Genomic DNA, 18,887 nt, shown 5'->3' on the forward strand with positions numbered 1-18,887 from the left:
CACTCATGTGAGTGGGAAGCAGTATTATCAATAATTTTGTAAGCATCAGTTTCGGTTTTCTTCATAATAGAACCACCAGCTGCTATATCTATATCTTTTCTTGTAGTGATGTCGCATCCTCGGTAGAATATTTGTACTATTTGACAGGTGTCTAAACCATGTTGCGGACATCCTCTTAACAACTTTCCATATCTTGTCCACGCCTCATATAGAGTTTCATTTGGCTTCTGTGTAAACGTAACAATTTCTGCTTGAAGTCTTACGGCTTTAGATGCAGGAAAGAATTGTTTAAGAAATTTGTCAATTAAAACGTCCCATGTATCGATCGCCCCTTCAGGTAACGATTCCAACCAATCTTTGGCTTCTCCCTTTAAAGTCCAGGGAAATAACATGAGATATATTTGTTCATCCTCCACTTCTCGGATTTTAAATAGTGTGCAGATCCTATTAAAGGTACGTAGATGTTCATTTGGATCTTCCTTCGGCGCACCACTAAATTGGCATTGATTAGTCACCATGTGTAGAATTTGTCCTTTGATTTCATAATCTGGCGCATTAATGTCTGGATGAGTAATTGCGTGACCTTGGCCAGTGCGTTTAGCTCTCATTCGGTCTTCCATACTTAAAGGTTCCAGATTCTCCATAATTGAATTTGTTGACTCGGTATCACTAGATGATTCTGATTTAATGGTTCGTTCCTCAACAATCTCTGTTTGAATGATTGGTGGTTCCGGAGGAAAGTTTAGTGGTTCAGGATCTACGAACCATTCCTGAATATTCTCTGGATTCTCAATTGTGAGGTTGGGTTCAAAAAATGGATTATCGGAAATTTGAACTGAAGTACTTGGTCGACTGGATGACGATTCTAAAGAAAAATCAACGGCGGTTATATTTGTTAAACGATGTCTTGATCGAGTTACAGGTGGTGAACGTACAAAAGGTGATGAACGTCTTGCTCGGTGCATTCACAGAATATCCTATTAGTTTTAAAAATGAAAGAAAAATTATAATAAGTTATCCAATCAATAGACTTTTCTGATTTTGCCCACGTTTCGAATAGCCAAAAGATGCAGCAGAGGGGCAGGATTCGTTTGGTCTCAATATAATTGAGGACTGTTTGGCTCCAATAACCCGGTCCACGTACAAATCCAACTATTACTACGAACCAGAAAATTTTGATGTCTATCAATTTAACCACTTAAAATAAATTTTCGTAATTTTGAGAAATTTAGATAAGAAGTAGAATAAAAATCTATGTCCTAAAAACTAGAATGGCGAGAAATAAGAGAGAAAAAGAGTTCGTCGCAAAAGGTTGAAAAAGAAAAAAAAAATGGTTGAAAAATAAAAGGTGACGGAAAAATAAAAGAAACTTATAAAAACTTAAAAATACTTAACTAACCTAACCTTATTACTACAACTAACTTAAAATTATAATCGCAAATTGAGATTACTAATTGGAATGATAATTGGTACATAGTAAAAGGTCTAAAAATATTAAAGCTTACAGGAAAAACTAAATCCCAAATGGAAATAACTTAAAAAGAAACTAAAACTTAAAAAGGCGTCGCAAAATTCTAAAGCACCTAAATCTTTAGTCTAAAGAAAAAGCACTTAAGGAATTCTACGGCAAAGCCTAAAAATCTAGGAGTAAAAATAACTATAGCAAAAACTAAGTTTAAAATTAAATATGAGCTAAAAAATACAAATATTACGCTACAACGATTAAAAAGGTACAAAATATAAAAATATACAAAAAGTTGTAAAAAGTACAATTTTTATAAAAATATTATTTTTATATTATTTATTTTATAAAACTACTAATTTTACAATTTTAATAAAACTAATTAAACAAAATACATAAATTAATAAAAAGTAAAAATAAAACAAAAACTAATAATAATAATAATAATAATTAAGGTTAAATAATAATAATAATAAATTAAAACCCGTAATTAATGCAGTTTTAGGGTTTCTGTTCGCGTGTCAGATGGCCTCCGCGAGTTGCGGTGATTAATGAGGAAAACCCCGCGAGTCGCGGGGTTCAGAAATTCAGTTGACAGCTGATAATTTTTACGCGTTTTTCTTTCTTTTTTTTTTTTTTTATTTTCTGTTTTCTGTTTTTTAAATAAATAAAAGATTTTAAAATAAAACTTATATTTTTATAAACTAAAATAGAAATAAAGAAACTTATAAAACTTAAATATTTAACAAAATCTTAAAAATGCTTATATTTTTGTTTTTCTTTTTATATTTTTCAATAATTAAAACGTATTTTTACAAAAACGAATTTTAATAAAAGTAGATAAAAATCTTTTTTTTTTTTTTTATTAGCGTTGCGCCTCCGGCTTTTAAGATGTTCCCCGGCAGCGGCGCCAAAAATACTTGATGTTATGCGAGGTGTATATAAAATAGTTATTAAATTTTAGCAGAAAACACTATTAAATACGATACAATTTTACACAAGATATTTATTTATTTATAGAATGGATATACTTAAACCTTGCTACAACACTTATAGGCAGTGTACCTAATCGTACAGTAGTGTAGTTTTTAGTAAGTCCGGTTCGTTCCACAGGGAAATCTTTAAACAAAGCTCAACGCTATATTAGTTTACTTTTATATAAATACAAATATATATATAAGTAATATTATTATTATAAAGGGGGGTTTTTACCGTTTAATGACCGGTTTGTCGATTTTAAGATTTTAGTCACAGTTAAAACCTAATGTAAAATATAAAATAAATACAAGACTTAAATTAAAGCGTAAAGTAAATAACGATAATGAAATTGCGAATAATAAAAGTGCGAGAAAATAAAATTGCGATAATTAAAAAATACGATAATTAAAAGTGCAATTAAATAACAATAAATAAAAGTGCGATAATTAGAAGTGCAATTAAATATAAAATAAAGGAAATTAAATATGAAATAAAAGAATTATGCTTATTTAAACTACCGTAATCATGATGTTTGACGTGTTGATTTTAGTTTTATGCCCATGGGTTAATTGTCCTTTGTCCTGGATTATTCAATATGTCCGTCTGGTTTTTGTCCATAACAGTCCATCAGTCATAAATATAAATTGCAAGTGTCCTTGTCAAATTATTATTATACCCGAAGTTAAATATTCCAACTAATTGGGGATTCGAATTGTAACAAGGTTTTAATACTTTGTTTAATGAATACACCAGGTTATCGACTGCGTGTAAACCAAGGTTTTACTACTTTGTTAACAATTACACCAATTACCCTTGAATGTAATTTCACCCCTGTTTTAATTATTCTAGTGGCTATTAATCCATTCCCGTGTCCGGTTAAATGAACGATTATTCGTACATATAAATACCCCGCCCATCGTGTCCGATCGAGTGTATATGGTAATTTATAGGGACGCCCAATTGTAAATCTTTATATTAACATTAACAAACTTTCATTTAGTTAAACAAATATAAAGCCCATTAATAGCCCATAGTCTAATTTCCACAAGTGTCGTTCTTTTGTCCAAACCCCAATTATGGTACAAAGCCCAATTACCCAATTTTAGTAATTAGCCCAACATCATGATTACTTCGTTTTAAATAAGCATAATAATAACTTAGCTACGAGACATTAATGTAAAAAGGTTGAACATAACTTACAATGATTAAAAATAGCGTAGCGTTACACGGACAGAATTTCGACTTACACCCTTACAACATTCGCTAACATACCCTTATTATTAGGATTTAAAATTAAAATTAAAATTAAAATATAAATTATATATATATATTACGTATATATTGAGAGAGAGATGAAAAAATATATGAAATTTGATCAGAATTCGGTTTGCTTTATAGTCAGACTTGATTTTTGAGGCTCCGCGACTCGCGGCAAAATGCCCTTCAAACTCCGCGAGTCGCGGAGATAGAAATTACAGCTCAGTCCTTGGAGTTTTCTCTGCCGACGGTTTTATATATATAAATATAATATATATATAATTAATATAATTAATTATATATTATATTATATTTATATACATAGTTAACTTGTAATTTTTAGTCCGTTGCGTCGAGCGTTAAGAGTTGACTCTGGTCCCGGTTCCGGATTTTCGAACGTCCTTGCGTACAATTTTATATTTTGTACTTTGCGTTTTGAATCTTGTACTCTTGTGATTTCGAGACGTTTCTTATCAATAATTGGAACCTTTTTGATTGTCTTTTGTACTTTTGAGCTTTTTGGTCGTTTGCGTCTTCAATTCGTCGAATCTGTCTTTTGTCTTCACCTTTTATTATTTAAACGAATATCACTTGTAAATAGAACAATTGCAACTAAAAGCTTGTCTTTCTTGAGGAATAATGCTATGAAATATATGTTCGTTTTTAGCATTATCATTAGGCTCAATAGATCTATCTTTAGGATTCACGTCAATTAGTATATCGATTTACTAATTCTTAGGCTACCAAGCAAAAGGGGCATATTCGGCTTCGATCATTCAACCATAGAATGTAGTTTCGATTACTTGTGTCTATTTCGTCAAACAGTTATAAAAAACAGCGCATGTATTCTCAGTCCCAAAAATATATATTGCAAAAGCATTTAAAAATGGAGTAATGAAACTGACGATACTGTATTTTGTAGTAAAAATACATATGACGATACTGAACAATGCAGGGTTGGCCTCGGATTCACGAACCTATATTATTCATATATGTATTAAAACATATTCTTGTACTCGAATAAATATATATATATTATTATTAGTGATATAATTTTTATATTAATAATTTATATATATTTCATTATTTAATTAAATGTATTCATTTTATATATTGAAAATAAATAAATAAAAGTATTAATATGGTTAAATTATGTAAATATATTTATATATATATATATATATATATATATATATATATATATATATATATATATATATATCATTTGTTTGTTGAAACTAGTAATTGTAATAATACTAAAATAATATTTGTAATGGTAAAATGATAATATTGGTATTTCTTAATATTACTAATAAAATAATAACGTTAATAATTCTATTAGTGATAAATATAATAATATTAATAATAACGACAGTGATATTAGTAATAAACTTAATAATTTATTTAAATTATTATTTAATCATTTTCAAAATAAAATTTGTATCTATAATCTTTATATTTATAAATCTAGTAATAATAATAATAATAAAATAATAAAAATGATAATATTAATTGTTTTCATAATAATATTGGTATTCCTAATCTTTTTTATACATATACTTCTATGCATCTTGTTAACATTTTTATAACCTTTTATATCCATATGGTCATCTTAGTATATTTATGATCATAATCATAACATAGTAAATTTCATTTTTTTTACACAAATATCATTATATTATTATTAAGGTTACGATTTATAATAATATTAACAACAATATTAATAGCAATAATAATAATAATAATAATAATAATCCCTCTTCTTATTAAAAGAAAAGCCAAAATAAATAATATTATTTTCAATAAAGAGATTTTGACCATTCATTTAAACAAATAAATTAATTTCAACCCTTAGATCAAAATATGAAATAAATATTACCTAATACAAATTTCATTTTAATTACACATTACCACACTACCCCTATTTAATTAGCCAGTTATTTTGGGAAACAAGGTTTTCTAAAAAACTTCAAACCCTTACACAGGAAATAATTATGGGCATATGGTTTTTAAATTTGAAAGTGAACAATCAATATCCGTCAATTATGTTACAATTTGAGTCAAATCCCTTAAATATCTTACTTTCGCGACTTTTTTTGAACTTCCTCATTCTAGCGAATTTTCTCACAGATTTCGAATTTCCAATCTTCTTCTGCACCACATTCATGAAGGATAATCTTTATCCTTTTCATCGTTCGCGATATTGGCAAAAATAAGGGTTTTGATTGTTGATCTGATTTCGTTGGTTACGTTAGTAAACAGACATCAATTAACATCTATCTATTCGATCTATCCTTTTGGGACAATTGAATCTGAATACCTTCTTTTATTGAAACGAATCGATGAACATGTTTATTGATTTTAATTCTGCGGAAGATGTTAATAAAAGGTATGATTACATCTTTTTTAGCTTGCGAGTCATAAACATGCATTCATATGTTTCTAAATTTTGGGTACTTAATTTTGATTTATAACGATTTGATTTCTTATGATTTTTCAATCTTCTAAAGTTGTTTTTTTCATCAACCATCGATATTTTATTACTAGGTGATGAGGTATTCAAACGGATAAGGGAATCATTCAACCGGAAAAAAAAAATTAGCAACTCTACGACGGTTTATCATTGATTGATCGAACGTTTGATTTGATCAGGTAAGAATTGCCCCTAAAGATTGTTTGCTAAATCATCTCTCCGCGAATCTTACACGCAAAAACGATAGGAAAACCTTCTTAATAACTCCGTCGGTTGTATGTATTATATAAAAGTCCTGATATTTTTTCTAATTTTTTATTTATATCCCTTGGCAGCAACTTTGTTTTAATGTATGAGTTATTATTATATGGTAAATATGGTAAATGGTAAATAGTGCTTTATTTAAATCATATGGTAACAGGTAAATTATAGATATACCAGTTTCTCATAACTATAATCAAATCTGGTTGTATAATTGTGATTTAATTTTGGTTAGGTAGGTGGTAGTGGTAGTTTTGTTGGGCTTTTTTTTTTTTTTTTTCCTTTCATGGATATTACAAATTCAGTTGGCTTTTCTTATGGCTATGAATGAATTGTATTTGTTGAAATGGTTTTAGATTTCCGATATAACTTTACCTCCTATTTTTTGGCATGTAAGGTTTAGTTATATACTTGAACTTATTTTAAAATATTTTATGGTGTACCATATCATAATGTCATACAATACTTAATTCAGAACGGATAATAGTGTTTATGTACCCTTATTCACACTTCTGGATCTTGCCAAAAGAGTTATATTGCATTATCTTTAGAGCAAATGGATTCATATGTGATTTTCAATTTAATGTGATACGGGTGTGCATTTGTTAGGATTTATTTGTTAGGGTTCAATTTATCAAGCCCCATGTTGCTGGAGCTTGCTTAACTGCCATTATATCTCTCATTTTTAACTCATTATTTTAACTTTATATTTTCCAGAATTATCATTACCCTCTTCATTTCTTGATTATTCTGATGAAGTTTAATTTCGAATTTGTTTCTGAATTGTTAACAGGAGAGTGATTTGCATACAAAGAGGACTGGACATACTGAATTCATCAATAAGACGTCAGAAACAGTTACACCAATTGCTTTGGAAATTGCTAAGAATAATGATGTTGATATGGTTGATGCTGCTACTGCTGTTGAACCTGAGGGTATATTATTAGTTAAAATAACTTTTGATAATTACATGATTGTATGTAATTTGTAATTGCGTGTTTGTCTATGATCTTGATCTTTATACTATCTTACGTCATTGTTGGTGATCAATGTCTTGACTCTTTTCGTGTGTGTCGAATCAGTTTGTAATCTGATACATCTAATTCATAGATAGATATGTTTGTGTACTGTTTTGTGTCATTTGGTAACCTGCAAGTATAACATTCTTTTGCAACATTGTATGTAAATTCAACATTTTTGTACAAAATTTGTTATTTTTAATGTCTGTCTATGAAATCGTACACAAAGCCATACTTTGATAATGTGGATGTAAAATAAAAGTAAGTAAGATGACTGATAGAGCACACATGGAAAAATACTTTAGTATTTGATGAAAAACCCCTTTTGTTCATAGTGATGTTGGTTGTATTCGATGAAGTGATGAACACATATATGGAAGTATATTAGTTTAATCTTATTTTTTTTACATATTCAGCATTTGTGAATATGCCATCTGACTTGTGGTTTTTCATATGTGTATTTTTTTAGAAATGGTTGATCCTTAAGTTGATTCAAAGCTACTAGAGAAGCTTGAGTCAATGGGGTTTTCCAAGGAAAGGGCAACCCAAGCACTTCATTTTTCTGCTGTTGTTGATTAAAATTGCATCTTTTTGTGTAGTTTATTAGCATTATTACATGCACAATATGTTACTATGCATTCGGCTTAGGTGGAGTTCAGTATTAATTTAGAACATCTTTTGATTATGCTTATAAGTTGGAGGAGATTGTCAGGTTATAGACAGCTTGTTTCCTAAGGGTTAACTTGTTATTTTGAATCAGTTTGCAATTTGCAATCTTAATCTTAATTTGCTTATAAAAAATAACTTATTCCAACTCATATTAAAAATATGTAAACAAGGGTATAGAATTTTCTTCATCCAAACACTCACAAATGCATAATTGCTTTAAGAAAACATAGTAAGTAGATTAGCTATTAAAATAAGCAATACCAAACATCCTTTCACTGTTTAGATAAGCTGTTCAATTTTGCATTAAATTGGTATTATTTTCATCTAACACATTTGTTTAGGGTAACTCAAGTCTTGAGGCTGCTGCAAATTGGATTGATATAACCTGAGAATGATGCAGACATAGATCAGATGCCCTTGGTATTTTGTCTCTTTTACTATTTACGTCTCTAAAATATGTCTTTTTAATAGATTATAGATACAATATCTGGAAAGCTGTCCATATCTGTCTAATGATTGTTAATTAATTATGCTGACCTTTATAACAATATCTGGAAAGCTGTCCATTTTGATTCAATTTCTATAACTATAACAATCTTATTTCGAGTGGAAATCTTACTTGAACTTGTTTTCGTGTCATGATTTTGCTTCAAGAACTTTCAAGCCATCCAAGGATCCTTTGAAGCTAGATCTATTTTTCTCATTTCCAGTAGGTTTATTCACAAAATCTGAGGTAGTAATGATGTTCATAACATCATTCGATTCATATATATAAAACTACCTTATTCGAAGGTTTAAACTTGTAATCACTAGAACATAGTTTAGTTAATTCTAAACTTGTTCGCAAACAAAAGTTAATCCTTCTAACTTGACTTTTAAAATGAACTAAACACATGTTATATATCTATATGATATGCTAACTTAATGATTTAAAACCTGAAAACACCAAAACACCGTAAAACCGGATATACGCCGTCGTAGTAACACCGCGGGCTGTTTTGGGTTTGATAACTAAAAACTATGATAAACTTTGATTTAAAATTTGTTCTTCTGGGAAAATGATTTTTCTTATGAACATGAAACTATATCAAAAATCATGGTTAAACTGAAAGTGGAAGTATGTTTTTCAAAATGGTCATCAAGACGTCGTTCTATCGACTGAAATGACTACCTCTTACAAAAACGACTTGTAACTTATATTTCTGACTATAAACCTATACTTTTTCTGTTTAGATTCATAAAATAGACTTCAATATGAAACCATAGCAATTTGATTCACTCAAAACGGATTTAAAACGAAGAAGTTATGGGTAAAACAAGATTGGATATTTTTTGATTGTTGTAGCTACGGGAAATATTGTAACAATTCTATACAAATCATATCCTAGCTAATTTATATTGTATTATACATGTATTCTAATATATTATGTAATCTTGGGATACCATAGACACGTATGCAAATATTTTGACATATCATATCGACCCATCTATATATATTATTTGAAACAACCATAGACACTCTATATGAGTAATGTTGGAGTTAGCTATACAGAGTTGAGGTTGATTCCAAAAATATATATACTTTAAGTTGTGATCTAGCCTGAGATGTGTATACACTGGGTCGTGGATTGGGTCAAGATAATATATATCAATTTATTTATGTACATCTAACTATGGACAACTAGTTGTAGGTTGCTTAATAAACTTAAAACATTAAAACGTATTAAAAATGTTGTAAATATATTTTGAACATACTTTGATATATATGTACATTTTTATTATAGGTTCGTGAATCGACCATTGGCCAAGTTTTACTTCCCGACGAAGTAAAAATCTGTGAAAGTGAGTTATAGTCCCACTTTTAAAATCTAATATTTTGGGATGAGAATACATGCAGTTTTATAAATGATTTACAAAATAGACACAAGTACATGAAACTACTTTCTATGGTTGAACGATCGAAGCCGAATATGCCCCTTTTACTTGGTAACCTAAGAATTAGTAAACCAGTCTACTAATTGACATGAATCCTAAAGATAGATCTATTGGGCTCAACAAACCCCATCCGTTGTAGCGGATGCTTTAGTACTTCGATGTTGTTTTATCATGTCCGATGGATGTCCCGGAATGATAGGGGATATTCTTATATGCATCTTGTTAATGTCGGTTACCAGGTGTTCACCATATGAATGATTTTTATCTCTATGTATGGGATGTGTATTGAAATATGAAATCTTGTGGTCTATTATTACGATTTGATAAATATATAGGTTAAACCTATAACTCACCAACATTTTTGTTGACGTTTAAAGCATGTTTATTCTCAGGTGATTATTAAGAGCTTCCATTGTTGCATGTTAATATATGGACAAGATTTGGAGTCAGCATGCTTGTATAATATTGTTTAAAACTGCATTTGAAATTTACTTTGTTGTAACATATTAATATTGTAAACCAATATGTATTGGTAGTGTGTAAGTGTGATATTTTTAGATTATCATTTCTGATAATCTAGGTGGTGTCCTTTAAACTTTATTGATAAAATAAAGGTTATGGTTTGTTTTAAAAACGAATGCAGTCTTTGAAAAACGTCTCATATAGAGGTCAAAACCTCGCAACGAAATCAATCAATATGGAACATTTATAATCCATATGAACGGGACATTTCAATGATGATAGTTGTCAAGTAAAAAAAAATCACAAATTTGATGATGGTGATTGAGATATGAAATATGAACTGGGTTGTGTAGTAATACATGAAATCTCATATTTTGAGTTCATGAATATGGCGAATTGTAGTAATAGATGATAAAGAATATGAATCTGAATTCGTTATTTGGGATGTGTTTATATGAGATTCGGTATTTATGAAATAAAAATTGTAGATATGAAAATCAATATGTGAGATAGATGTATCTCAATGACTGCGTGTATATGAGAGGGAGATGATAACTTTAATACAGAAAAATGAAAGAGAGATGTTAGAAAAATGAAAGAGAGATATTAGATTATATCTCTATCCTCTATATCCATAACTAATAATATAATTCTAATAATGATTAATAATAATATTATAGTAAATCCTAAATCAATTTGCATATCAATTCCACAGTACAGTAGCCAGATATTTTGGCAGTACCCATGTCGACATTCAATTTATGCGGACTAGATTTCGTGCTCCGTTGTTAATCAGTGGCGGATAAAAAGTACTCAGATAAATCCCATATTTTTAAATTAACTTTAGTTATTTATTTTGGTCATTATGGTATAAAATTCGATCATTAATTTATTAAATAAAAATTACATCAACTGTCCCTCCCATATATGGGTGAAATATAAAAAGTGTTAAAACTTAACAAATAGTTCCTAAATACATTTTTAATAAGCCTAAAATTTATAAAACTTATTTTCGAATCACCGTTTATTTTAAAATAATATAAGTTTGAATTTAACTTGTGTAATACCCATCGAATGGCGATTGAGTGTTACTGTCGTTTACTAACTAGATTCGAAATCACAAAATATATAATCTCATACTTTATTTATATATATAGATATGTTGTAAATAATAATTATCATAATATCATATTTTTATTTTATTTTACATAATTAATTTTTAATACAACAACATATAATATTTAAAGTTAATTTCCAAATTATTATATTTATATATACATATATTTAAATACACACAAATCTATTTACAATTATCTGTTCGTGAATCGTCGAGAACAGTCGAAGGGTATTTGAAACAGTTCAAAAACTTTGAGACTCAGCCTAACAGACTTTGCTTATCATGTCGAAATCAAATAAAGGTTAAGTTTTAATTTTTGGTCGAAAATTTTCGGGTCGTCACAGATGTGCTGGGTTAGAAGAACATGGGTTGTTATTCCTCTTCACACTTGTCTTGAAACCAGTATGAGATAAAATATTTTAAGTACCTTTGGTTTCTTCAGAACCAGTTTTGACACTTGAAAGAATATTTTCAACAATTTGAGACATTTCTAGTTCAAGGTCTGGAGGAGCATCAGATTCCATAGCAGTGTCTTTGGGTGATCTAGCGGTTGTGACTGGTGCTATCAATACTTGAGGAGCACCAGATTCCAAAGCCAGTTCGACAGACTTCACAGTTCAGACTAATGTTGTTTTCCCTGTGGTGTGTTGGGAACCAGCATCTGATACTTGAGATAATCTTGCACCAAGAATTGGTTAAGCAACATATTACATAACCAGTTTAGTAAAATTACTTCTTAAGATTGGGGCTATCTCATTAAGAGGAGCACCAGATTCTATAACCAATAATACTTTACTAGTATTTGCAACTGTGGATGTCCATTCGTCAGCTGGTAGATCAACTTTAGCAGCTGGCTCTACTGGAGGACCCTCCCCCTCAGTTGTAGCAGCACCAGAGGTTGAGGCTGGGTGAGTTTGTTGAGCAGCAGCTAGATACTCTTGCATTTTAGGAGATAATCCCGGATATGGCTCAACACATTTGTATGTGAACATCCCATCTTCTTTTGCCACAAATGGCTTAGCTGGATCAGTGATCTTGCTGTAGTCATCCTCCATATTATATTCAAAACAAAGATGTAGGGGGTGCTTGGTTCCAATTAAGTAATGGGAAAGGGAATGAAGATGGGAATACTAAGGAATGGAATGAGTATTGTCATTATCTTAGATGATGTTTGGTTCAAAAAGATATATTGTGATATGGTGAAAATGAAAAAAAAAATGAATAAAAAAAACATCACTCTAAAATAAAACTTTCATATGTTTGAGTTTTATTCGCAATTTTGTTTAATTATAATATTTTAAGTTTTAATAAGTTGTCTATTGATATAAAACTAAAAATAGGAAAACTAAATAAGTTCATTCAAACAAATTTAAACATTGAAATGAAATTTATAGTTAGCATCAAATTATATTATAATCTTAAATAAAATTGTTGACTTTTGTTTTTTGTTTTTTCAACCAACAACTAATGGAAATGTAAAGAGAGTTGTTTATTTCTGTAACGCCATATTCTTGAGTTTTTTTATTAGCGGAAAGGAATGAAAAATATTGGGGATGAGAGTGTCTTACTATCCTTTCCATTCCGTCCAAATATGGGCGGAGAGTTTTGTTAACAAAATATTAATGTACTATCCTTTTGAATCCTCTACTCTCCTCTCCTTTCCGCTTAAAATAAAAACTTGAGAGTCATTATTATTTTTTAATCCGTCTATTGCATTTCCTTTTCATTAAAATAAAATCTCGAGAATGTAGCGTAAGGTAAATGAATGTAAAAGTCATTGAAGAAGTTAACTTTGAAGAATGAATGATACGATGGCTGAAAAAAAATTGAATTAAAAAAATAGATAAACCAGCTTCTTCACTACGAAATTTGGGGGATGACAATTACATTTTAATGGAAGTTATAATTTGGTGGAAGTTAAATTAATCATTCCCATACCACTCAAATTGGTAGGTAATGCCTTATTAACCCATACTTTATAATGATTGATTGCATTATAGTTAACCAAACTATTTCAATGATTATCATTATAATTCCTTACCTCATAAATCCTCCAACCAAGCACGGCATTAAAAATCTGGGAAGGGAATAATTTCACTTCTTTTGGTCTTAATCACCATTTCCATTAACTTGATGTAAATAAGATGAGCATAGTTGATGTTTCGATTGAAAATAAGGTCATGGGAAATTTGTAGCTCCTAATATGAGCACTGATCAAAGCTCCCTGCTTTAGAACTCATACATTGAGTTAGAACATAAAAGAAGTAACTTCAGAAGTTGGACATGTTCTTCCTCTATGGACTGTGGTGAGTAACTGGACCATCAATACCTATATACTCCAAAACTCGCTTCCTATATCGATCACTAGCAGGAAACCAACAAATGGTCCTTTGGGAAGACAAATAGCTGCTCTGAGAATGCCCGGAGTAATTGAGCAGGAGTATTCTTCCATGACCATACCAGTGATTCACTCCCTACCCTTTAGCGTTGTATCCAGTCTGCAAGTGTACCAAAATCGTCCAAGATACACCGAATAAACAGATGAAGGTACACCAGAAATTGTATATGCAATGGGTGAGTGTCGGAGGTAACTAACCATTGGTTCATAGCCATTATCAGCTCGATTTGCTGGAATAACCAGTGTATGAGGAGCATTGCCCTTCGAAAGGTAAAGAAGATAATGTTAAGGGGCACCAGGTGTTGGAGTAAGATGTTCGTGGAGAGCAAATAGTGCCGTTGGTGCATGTTCTTCTTGTTGTTCCTCCCGGTGCTGTGGGTTTTGTTGTTCCAGTAGGTTTTGTTGTGCCATTGTTAACGAGTGAAGATGAAGGTGAAGATTGAGGGTTTTAGAATTTGAAAGTTTGAAAGAGAAAGTAGAGAGTTAGGGTTTGTAAAATTGAAGATTTAATTAAGCATTAAAATCTTTTATTAAATCGACATGGATTGGTTACAGGCATGGAGGAAAGAGAAATAAACATTGTCTGGTATCTGCAGGTGCGTGGACAAACGTGACAGTTTATTCAGTCGTTTGATTGACGTGTAACCTGTAAAAGTACTCAATTTTCCCATTAGGCATTAAATGCATTAAATGCAGTATGTATTTTAACTCAAATTAATTAAAAACATGAGATGTTTTCATAGGAATTACCAAACATTCGATACATTTAATTTGTTTTATATTTAGTTAAATCATTGGGAATAAACGAGGTTCATTTAATTTTGAGATCACTTATGAATATGTCAGCTATTTAATTACTTTTTACAATTTTTTACTAAGTAGAAAACCTCGTGGTGCTGGTTGTTCACTACATACATGTATACAAGTAGTAGACAGTCAAGTATGTACTACTCGTTTGCCTTGTATAATGTAGCTCCACCATGACAACAAAGTTGTCTTCTTCTATTAGAGTTCAAGCATACCCAGCTCAGAAATGAGATACTTGAAACGTTTCTCATCCAATGGCTTGGTGAATATATCTGCTAACTGTTGATTTGTTGAAATCAAATGTAGCTCGACATCTCCTTTTTGCACATGATCCCCGATGAAATGATAGCGTACATCAATATGATTGGTCCTTGAGTTCATAACATGATTGTTGGTGATGGCAATTGCACTTGTGTTATCACAATAGATTGGAGTCGTTGTGAATTTCACACCATAGTCTTTCGGCTGGCTTTGCATCCATAGTATTTGAGCAGTACAACTACTAGTAGAAACATACTCTGCTTCAGATGTAGATGTAGACATAGTGTTCTGCTTCTTACTGATCCAACTAACTAGCCTTCCACCCTAGAACTAGCAACCACCAGTTGTACTTTTCGTGTCTATTTTACAACCTGCAAAATCTGTATCTGAATATCCTATTAGTTTAAAATCTTCATCTTTGGGATACCAAAGACCACGTTTAGGAGCACCCTTTAGATACATGAATATCCTTTTCACTTCAAGTAGATGTGACACTTTAGGATCAGCTTGATATCTGGCACACAGACATGTGGCAAACATAATATCTGGTCTGCTGGCTGTAAGATATAATAGGGAACCAATCATACCTCTATATTCATTGATATTGACTGATGTACCAGTTAACTCAGCATCCATTTTGATAGTTGTTGACATGAAGTCCCTATATCTTTTAAACATGTCAGACCAAATTTTTTCAGCATATCATTGATATATTTATCTTGACTTATAAAATTGCCATCATCAAGTTGTTTGATTTGTAATCCAAGAAACTATTGCAAATCTCTTTGTAAGCTCATTTCATATGTTTTAGAGATAAGTTTTGAAAAATCTTGACAATGTTATTCATTTGTAGAACCATAAATAATATAATCCACATATATATACCAGCAAGATATCACCATCTATCTCTTTTGAGAATAGAGTGTCATCAAATGTTACAATTTTAAAGTCTAGATTAGTTAGGTACACATAAAGTGTCTCATACCATGCTATAGGTGCCTGTTATAGGCCATAAAGAGCTTTGTCCAACTTATACATATGATTTAGATATTTACTGCTTACAAAACCAAGAGGCTGCTTGACATAGACTTTTCCACAGAGCTTCCCATTGAGAAAGGCAGATTTGACATCTATCTAGAATACTTTAAAGTTCATATGAGGCGCAAAGGCTAAAAATATTCTGATTGCTTCCACCCTTGCTACTGATGCATATGTCTCTCCATAATCCTTCTTGTCTGTAACCTTGGGATACTAATTAATGTCACCTTATTCTTGATTACAACCCCATCTTCATCCATATTATTCTTAAACACCAATGATTATCTTCTATTTATCATTAGGTTTAGGTACCAGCTTCCAGAACTTTGTTCCTATAAAATTGAGTGAGCTCATCTTGCATGGCTCCTACCCAGCTAGGATCCTTTAATGCTTCTTCATGATTTGTTGGTTCAATGGTAGATACAAAGTTACATACATATTGAAGTTACTGGTTGCATGCCTTCTTATTTTTACCCTTCTAGCCAGATTTCCAAAAATTTGCTCAATTGGATGCTCTTTGGCCCATCTAGTGTTATGAACAGGTGAGCTGGTTATAGAACACACAACATCAGGATCATTCGCAGGCACAGTAGTATGTACAACAGTGGGGGACTGTTGTACTTCAGTGGAACCAGTACCAAACTGTGATCCTTCAGAACCAGTGGACCTCTGCTCAATTTGTAGTACTTCAATAGAGCCAGTAGGTCCAATTGTTTTAGAAGAAGAAGGAATTGAAAATTCCATCTCATATTCATTGACCCCAGCAGAATGGATTGGTGAGGGTACTGCTGCTGGTTCTTCTTCATCAAGAGCTGGCTAAGTAGACTCTTCAAAGATTAACTCCTCATCTTCTTTACCAGAAGATAAGGTTGGGAAATTTCAGAAGATAAGGTTGGGAAATTTCATCAAATGTAACATTTATTGATTCTCCAAAACATTCCAATCTTTTATTGTAGACCCTATATGCCTTTGACATGTTGGAATATTAAAGAAAAATTCCTTCATCAGGTTTTGACATCAAATTTGCCTAGCTGGTCCCTATTGTTCAGTATGAAACAGGAAGTGTCAAATACATGTAAGAATTTCAATGGTGGGTCGTCTTCCTTTAAGAACTTCATAAGCAGTTTTCTGATGTCTCTTCACAATTAAAGATCTGGGTAAAATAGGCAGTATTCACAGCTTCTGCCCAGTATGAATTTTTCAGCCCAGACACAGCTAACATAGATCTTGGTGCTTCAATGATAGTTCTATTTCATCTTTCTGCAACACCATTATGTTGTGGTATTCACATTTTAGAAAAGTTTGTGAAATGCCCTTGCCAGCACAGAATTCTTCAAGTTTGAAGTTTCTAAATTCTGTACCATGATCACTTCTTAGCTGCTTCACTAGTTGCCTACTCAATAACTCCATTTTTTTTTGTTGACAAAATTGATAATTTCATCAGCAACTTCACTCTTTTGCTTCAAAAAGAATACCCATGTGTATCTGAAATATTTGTCAACAATAACCAATGTATACTTCCTCCCACTATAGCTCGCAATGCTGAAAGGACTAAACAAATATCCATATGATATTTGTTTTGACTTGAATGATGCTTGGTGATGCTTTCCTTTTTCACAACCAGGACACAATATGTCCTTCACATAAGACATGGTGGGTAGCTCAGACTCTAAAATTTTGCTTGAGAGTTTGTGAATATCTTTGAACTTGAGATGTGAGAGTCTCTTGTGCTATAACCACTTGAGATTGTCTGCTGACTTTGGATAAAAACAAGTATCAGTTGTTGTGACTACTGTGTTCATGCCAATTTGATACATGTTCTTGTGTCTTTTAGTAGTTAGCAGAGGCTTCCCTATCTTGCCAAAGATAGTGCCAAAATTTTCTTCTAAATTAGACTATCTTTCTTTTGTATGTCAGTTGGCTTATGCTGAGTTAGTTATGTTTAAGCCTAACGACATATGACACAATTGTGAATGTTACATTCTCATTGTCAAAGTACCAAAACCCTTTGTGTAACCAAACAAATTATCTCCATATAACACAACTGGACCATCCTTTTGTTAATAGTCCATCAACAGAGAGTTACTTCCGGTCACATGTCACGAACAACCACTATCGAGATATCAGATTTACTTGTTTTGAATGCCATGCACAGTAACAGTGAGATTAGTTCTTTTATTGGTTTTGGAAGAGTCATTTTAGATGATATATTCCTTTCTAATGGCTTACTTGAAGAAGCAGTAAAAGATGTGATCAGGGTTTGAGCAGTATATATGTATGGAATTCTGGCTATCTTTTCACGATATGCCTTCTACAGTTCCTTGTACTCAGGACATTGGTTGGACAAGTGAGTCTTGCTGTCACAGTTGTAGCATTTCCTCACTTTTGGTTTTGGTAGCTGGTTGTGGGTAGATGAACTAGGAGTATGGTTCTGCTACTAGTTATGAGTAACCGCCAATAGCAGCTAGTCTAGCTTCATAGTAAGTATCTCAATGATAGATGACTCAGCACATGACTCTACCATCTTGTTCACTTTAGCATTTCCCTTAAGGGCAGTTTTCTGTTTGGAACCAGTACCATAATCGTGGTTGATTACTGCTCTGCTTTTCCTTTTGGTTTACCAGTATGGGAAGACACTATTGACCCAGTAGATGAAGCTATATCTACTTGGTCTGGCAATACTGGTTAAGCTGTTTGAATTTTTCACTGCAAGCTCAACAGTTATGGAACTTAGAGAAATTGGGGGATTA

At 31.4% G+C, this 18,887-nt stretch overlaps 1 long non-coding RNA gene across 1 annotated transcript; it reads left to right on the top strand.

Annotated features, from left to right (window-relative positions):
• The first annotated feature begins 5,839 nt into the window (after positions 1–5,839).
• LOC139852127 (uncharacterized) lies at positions 5,840–7,470 on the top strand. The gene is made up of 3 exons (XR_011760932.1): positions 5,840–6,086; positions 6,245–6,349; positions 7,225–7,470. It is a non-coding gene; the product is annotated as an uncharacterized lncRNA (long non-coding RNA).
• Positions 7,471–18,887: the final 11,417 nt, after the last annotated feature.

The sequence above is a fragment of the Rutidosis leptorrhynchoides genome, chromosome 6 (assembly GCF_046630445.1).
Source record: "Rutidosis leptorrhynchoides isolate AG116_Rl617_1_P2 chromosome 6, CSIRO_AGI_Rlap_v1, whole genome shotgun sequence".
In the NCBI taxonomy this organism is placed as follows: Eukaryota; Viridiplantae; Streptophyta; class Magnoliopsida; order Asterales; family Asteraceae; genus Rutidosis; species Rutidosis leptorrhynchoides.